A 7709-nucleotide genomic window follows, 5' to 3' on the forward strand; every position below is an offset into this window, starting at 1 on the left:
TTATTGAAATAGTAGCGATATGGTTGAGTCAGGAAAATGACTGAGGATTTAAAATGCTAGTATAAGGTTTACTGAAACTAGAAACCAAGTAATGAGGGGGAGGCTTCAACATTGCATAGATATGATAGCCAGCGAAAAGAAAAACTGTGAGTGTTTTAGCTGACACAGCAGATACTGTTTGGATAGGCATTAAGGAAAATAAGGATAGTCAGGTATTTTGTAAATGTTGAAATATACCTCTGGGGCATGAAGAGAAATAGAGCAGGAAATGTTTTCCGTCTAGATAAAATTTCCTTTGCAAGGTTGAAACTTGTTCAGGGGAAAAACAGAACATCTCACATTTGTGCTCAGCTAAAGAAAATGATTTGTGAAATCACTCCCTAGAACTTGAAAAACAAGCAAGTGAATGTTTAATAGTTGAGAAATATTTGCTATTGAAACACTAAAGCATTTACATATTGTAAAAATCAAGAAATCCAAAAGAGGTTGCCCTGGGAAAAGACATTTTGGAAAGAATGCAAAAATCACAAAATTATATCTATCAGAATCTTATGCATGATGAATTCGTGGGAGAAAATTATAATTAAAAAAGGTTGTGATGCATTTAATCTTGATTTAAATTATGATGAAAGGGGAAAGCTAATATACTTTTAAAAAGACAACCTAAGCAAAAATAGGTTTAAAATATCCAGAAACAGATACTAAAGAATGGAATTAAATAGATATTAGGTAATAAAAAAAAGAGGAGCTATCTCATTGACACTATCAACATATTTGAAGGACAGACTAGCTCATTTTTTATTGTTCTTTTGTTATATTAGAAAATATTTTCTAAACCCCCCGGTTGTGTGAATGAACTAGGAATACCACGGAGATAACCTCCCTATAACAGTGACTCCAGGTGTAAGAAAGCAAGTCTTTCCAACCCGCTTCTCAGGATCACACCACTGAAGGGAAAAATAAACAAGGAAAAAAATTCATTTTTGTAGTTACTACTGACAGTTTTAAAAAATCCTTTTTCTCCATCCCTGGAGTCTGTGAAGATCCATTTTAAAATGTCTCTTGCAGCTTTGATGTAACTCAGAAGAAAAGGGATTGACTATATATAAATGTTTCAATGAATGCTTCCAGTGGGAAGAAAGAAGCACATTAACTCTTTCAAGCCACTAGAGTCCATTTACCAGATTACTTTTTTTCAGTGCAACAAATTATACTAAAGAAGTAATGCAACTCCATGAAGTGCATCATTTACTCCCACTCGATGCTTATGTACAGATAAGTACCTTGCCTATTGCCATTTGTAGACTCTCCCTTTAAGGGGAATACACTGTGAAATAGATACTCTCCAAGCTCAGTCAAGAAGAGAACATCTTGAGCCTCTATGGTACATTACGGCCGGTTATAATAGGCCAGGGAGGGAAGTGTGCCTCCTGCCATAATGACTGTAATATGATGACCCTGTGAACACATAGATGAATCAAACTGTAGCATTGGAACTTCTGTAGTTTTTCTTTATCAGAGGAAATATAGTTGTAAGAATGTCCAAAATAGACACCATGCTTATTGCTTCCCAACCTGCTGGTGAACTTATGCCCTATCTGGAAACTGGACTCGCCCACTCTCCCTTGTTTCTGCCTTCTCAAATGATTTCTCACTTCACGAGAGAGAATCCATCTTTTGTTCTGGTGAATTATGGGTCTCCTGAACAATATTTTTGTCAGCCTCTCTCAGGAGACTATGGAAATGTTTTGTAGTAGAATAATTGTTAAGATTCTTGGGCAAAGACTACAGATATATTAAACCTTTTATTTGTGGGGAGGGAGGAGTGATCCTTTGGGCAAAGTCATGGTAGGAGTAGCTCATTTATATATTGTCACATTCAGCAAATGCATGTTAAGTAAGGACCTGCATCAATACACGGTGAGATGAATGCTAGGAAAACAAGGACGATCCCATCACACACTAGTGCTGTTTCCTACAGCCCACAAGCCAATGGAGAATATCTATTGTGCTCAGTGCTCTTCCTTCTATCAATCTCTTAATGTAATAAAAGAACTGTAGGGCTCTAGGCAAACACAGAACAGGCACACCTGATGTACAGCTGGGGTTGGGGGAGGCTTCTTAGACAAGGGATACAAGAGCATAAAGCCTCAATGGACACCGAGAAAAGAAGGTCCAAATCCCGTGTTATTCCTTCAGTATGTCTACACGGGAGAGGAATTAAAGGAAACATTTAACACAAGGTAGATAGTTATATAATCATACAATTTGTTGAGTCAGATTGCTGTGTGCGTTACCAATTCTCAGGAGGATACAGTGAGATAACAATATAATTTCTTTTTTTAGACATTGAAGACTCTCCTCTTCTCTTACACAGCTGCTTTATTTTGTCTCCAGCCACTGCACAGCTGCCTATTTGCAATACTGTATTTCCTGAAAAGTTAGTTATGGCCACTGACATGTAGCACATTTTGAGAAAAATGATAATTGTTATTACATTTCTTTAAGGCAGTGATGTTCAGCCCAGACTGGATTTTAGAATCAACTGGGTAACTTTTCCAAAACACTGGTGCTCCATCTACACTAATTAAACCAGAAAGCTCGAAGAGTTGAGCAAATGACTAGAACGGACCAATAGGCAAAAGGACTACATGCACTTGTCCATTGAGAGCAATATATTAGCATTGTAGGTTGCAGGACCTCATCAGTCACTAATGGCAAAGCAAATTATGTCTATGTAACATCAGAAGTATGTTAGTATCAACAGCTATTCTTTCCTGTTATTTTTTGATGTAACTACTTTTGTTAGTAACCATAGGGCTAATCCTTCATTCAGAAAATATCTCAGCAGTTCCTTTTATATTTTGACCAGGTCACTTCTTCAAAACTGTCATAGATAAATCTCAGTGTAGCCCTGGGTAATAACCTCTGTAGTCTGGAGATTAACATATTCAGTGTTTAGATTTGGGAGAAAAATTGTTTATTGAAGTCGATAAATCTTAATATCCACCATGTCTTAAACTTTAGTGCCAAAGACCATTAAATTGTGGAATATATTTGGTCAATCATAGTAATAATGATTTCTATTTGGTAAGTTTCCATTCCAGTGACTATGCTAGGTATTTTTCATACATAACCTCATTTAATCTTCAGAAATACTCCTTCTCATTTTAGGCACAAAGAAGCTGTGTCTCAGAGAAGTTTCACAGATTTGCTGAGGCAGCACAGCTCATGCAAGTTGATGCTCAAACTCCAGGTATGCCTGGCGCCAAAACCTCTACTCTTTTCACTTTACCATACCTCCTTCCTCTACAGAGAACACTAGAGCTATCTTTCGAAAAATCATAGGAATTCCCTCAAACACTAGGGCACTTTTCTATAATAAAGGGCATATAACTGCAGTTATAATCACAGAACAAACCCAGTTCTATTTGACAACAGCCCATAAAAAAAAAAAAAGACCTCTTAAGGGGAGATTAATGCCACCAAATACTTTCAACTCAGACCTACACCTGTTTATACAATTGGCCTTTCACACACAGTCGGTAAAATCCAGCCTTGGGAGAGAGAGACACATGCAGTATTTATATTGTTGTTGAAAGTTTCACGGCCTTCAAGCCACACAGGTTGAATTGAGTTTGAAAATCTGTCTCCTGACTTCTTTTGAGGAATCACTAATCTTCCAAGGGATGTTGTGCTTGCTCTTTACGAATGGTTTGGCTAGAGGAAGTGGTTGCCCTGTGGTCGCTGAAGGAGATGAAGTTATTTTCTGCTTTATGTAGAACAGAAAAATCACTTGCCATATTAAAACTGTTAAAAATTGTATCAAAAAGAATAGAACGTTTCCTTAGCCTTTAAAACATTACCCTATCGTTTGACTTCCAAAAGAACATGTAAAATAAAACAAAATGACCAAATAAAAGGCAGATTTAAATAGTCTCTTGATCTGATAGACCTAAGTCAGGAACAAATGGCAGGCCATAACTGTTCCAGCATTATTTGTCAACAAATGGGAGGTAAACTATAGCATCGTGCTGTTATTGAGGCATCAAACCGTTCACTGTTTAAATTTGGAAAGGACAATTGATTTCTGCATTATTTACTATAACATCCAAATTATCCTTTGCTTTTAAAACAAATACCAGATATTATTTGATTATGTTTAGATTGCCTAGTGCTTTAATCTTCTGAAAGCTGGTACCAATATTAGAGTTAACTAATTCCTAAACTGCGTAAGCGATTAGAGTCTGAAGAACCATGTAATGATTCCATTTAACATCTTTTTCGTATCTTGTGTTTGTAATAGTTGATCTTGTCTTTCACCATGAGGAGAGAGGTAGCTTAACGTGCTTCCCAAAGTGGCAGAGTTGCAGGAAAAAAACCTATTGCCAAGAGCCAGTTTCTTAGCAACAGCGCCCTCTCAATGTGTCACAAAGTCTGAAGCCCTTTGGCCTCTCAAAGGAAGTTCCTTAGGTGTCTTTTACACATTGAACGCTTTGTGATAGTTGAGGCCTGCTGGCTGTCAACTTCGTCCCTTAAGGGAACTTGACAGATCTTAAAAAAAATCAATTTTAAGCTCACATGCCCCAGTGGGTGCCAAAGCCACTTCAGAGAGCCTGAAAGATGGCTGAGTCGACAGGATTTGACTTCTAGAGGTAGAAAGGTGACAAACTCTATCATGAGAAAGGGGCAGCTCCGGGCCTCAGAGGCCTAACCTGCTCCCAGGATCTGGGGCCTAGTGTTGTATTGAACCTATTTATCTCTTTCAGGGGCCTAAGGTACCACAGGGAAAGAAAAGTTGTTCAAAAAATGCTGGCAGAATTCAGGGGTGTAAATGATGAATTACTTTTCATCAGCTGAAAGGAAACATACTCCGGAACAATACTGAAAGGGAGCAGGAGCGGCTGACCCCCTGCTTCAGAGCAGCCAATATCTTCATTCAAGAAGACAACCATGAAATTACACAGAAAATGGGATTGTCATGAACAGCCCCTTGAAATCTCAGTATACAGTCATTACTGCATGGGAAAAAGCCTTCATCCACACATCATAACTTGTAACAGACAAGGAGGGGTGAGGGGGGTGGGGGAACAGAAGAAAAAAAGGTCTTGGGAGTTACCAGTAGGAATGCAGAAAATATTTGTTGATTCAAACTTTCTCCCTTAGCTTTCTCAGTACTTTTACATAGCTTTAACAATGTATTAGTTTTATGCTGATTTCTGAGTTCTATTTTTGAGCAATTTTGTATAAATTTTAAAAAAGTGGCAAGCAGAGAAAATTAAGTAAACTAGTATCAGATGTCCCCAAATTATGGTTTAATTAATAGTCTAAAACTCAATACTGTATATTACTTAACTATCAAATAGAGCTTGCTTAAGTTCTTCATTTAACTATAAAATTTTAGAAGAGCACTAATTTTCAGGTCTATGTTGAAAAGTTTGAGTCCAAATATATAAGGGTATAATTAGAATATAGAATTTTTAGTAAGATAGCTTGAATATAAAATTTTCGGAATCCAAAAACATTATAATAATAAAAAAAATGTTGTCATTCTGGCTACTTTTTCCAGTGAGTTCAATTAAGTTTACTCTAGTCTTTTTTTTTTAATATATTGTTATTGATTTCAGAGAGAAAGGGAGAGGAAGAGAAAGATAGTAACATCAATGATAAGAGAGAATCATTGATTGTCTGCCTCCTGGGCACCCCTCACTGGGAATCGAGCCCACAACCCTGGCATGTGCCCGTGACCAGAATCAAACCCAGGACCCTTCAGTCTGCAGGCTGATGCTCTATCCACTAAGCAAAACCAGCTAAGGCTGTTTTGTTTTTCTTAAAGGAGCATGCATTACACTATTTTCTTCCTCTAGATTCCTGTGTTTCAAATGACTAACCCTCATGAAAATCTAAGTTACAGATTTTTGTCACAAGTTCAGTTATAAACGAATGGAAATGTATGATCAGTGGTGGGATGCATTTATTTCCCAGGTGTAAAGGAGAAGAAAGCAGAGTAGAAAGTGCCTGATTAGACCAACCAATTCCCCGGTAACATCTTGGAGGCTACTGTTTGGAATTTTGGGGTGTTCTTGATAGCCTTTTACCTCTGCTCTTTACCATAAGTTTATTAATAAAAAAGGCACATTGCATTGGTTAGATGGGTACTAGTTATTTTCCCTGCTCATTTATAATTCTCTTAAACAATGTAGACCCTAAAACCCACTGAAAAGAAAGGATTCTCCAGTAGTACACGTCAGATAAGAAAGTTACTTCCCTAGAACAGCATTTCATGCACTCTATTCTTTGGTACCTAAGAAGGTATAGACAGTAGACATATCATGCAAAGCTACATTGTGGGTGTTATGTTTGGGAAATGCTGACTTTATATTATTGAAAGGTTGAGTAAAATATACGTCCTATATTCCTATTGAAGGTATAAGGTACAAAGAGACTCCTAAAGAGAAGGAAGTGCCTTGCACCCTGGAAGTCGGGATTTGCATCAAACTCTAGAGAAGATTGTCCAGAGACTATGAATACAGGAAGAATGACTACATGGTCATGCTTAGCCTTAGAAGTACACCCACATTCAAATACTGTAGTGACAATCGTCAAAGCTTTTGAAAGCTTTTCATAGTAGTCAAGGTTTTTGCTATTACTTCTACTATTTTAGTAAGTGCAATTTACCCAAGATATTATATGAAGAGTACAGAAAAACAAACATTCTGCCCTAATTATAAGTTAATTTTATTGTAATTTAAAAATGTTGAAAATCTTATTTGAAAAGATGATAAGATCATGGGGCTAACCATTTACTTCTCTAGTTTATTTGTTAAATCGAAGATAGTTTAGCCACCTCTGTTCTCACTTCTGTTTTATTTTCCATGTTGACATATCACTGTACAATCTTTACAAATTTCTCTCTGGAGCTACATTTACATAGCTGGATTAAACAATGAGGAGAAAACAGTATAATAACTTAATTTGACTGAAGTATAATTTTCAAAGATTAGGTTAAATCATATAGTCAGATTTTAATAAACATAGTTTTTCTTTCCATAGAATCATGTTTAAGAAAAGTTTTAAAAATATTGTATCTGCCCCTGGCTGGTGATGCTCAGTGGTTAGAATGCTGACCTGAGTATTGAAGGGTCCTGGGTTCGATTTCTGATCAAGGGCATTTACCAGAGTTGCAGGTTAGATCCCTGGCCTTGTCAGGGTACATGCCTGAGGCAACCAATTGATATGTCTCTCACATTTCTCTCTCTCTTCCATTCTCTCTAAAAAAATCAATGGAAAAATATATCTTCTGGTGAGAATTAACAAAAAATATATTGTATGTGCATTTGTGTGTGTGCATAAGTATTTACAAGTTATAAATTCCAAATCATCCCTCTTCTTTTGCCCTTATTCTGTTCGCCCATGCTTTTACAGTAGGTGTAGAATTTCTAACCCTCATGGAGAATTGTTTATTCTTCCTAGAATATTTTTTTTACCTAAATACTTATTTACCATGTCACCAAGATATTTTCAACAACATATGATTATGATAATAAGATACTATTAATGTCTTTCATTGAAAAATTGCAATTCATAATTACAATATGTTTCAATGCAATTCAGTATCTCCTTTCACCCCTAAATCTAAAATTCATTTACAATTCTTTTCTTTTTGTCATATGTATAGCTCCATAGGTGTAAATATATGATCAAATGTT

The sequence above is a fragment of the Myotis davidii genome, unplaced genomic scaffold (assembly GCF_000327345.1).
Source record: "Myotis davidii unplaced genomic scaffold, ASM32734v1 scaffold140, whole genome shotgun sequence".
In the NCBI taxonomy this organism is placed as follows: Eukaryota; Metazoa; Chordata; class Mammalia; order Chiroptera; family Vespertilionidae; genus Myotis; species Myotis davidii.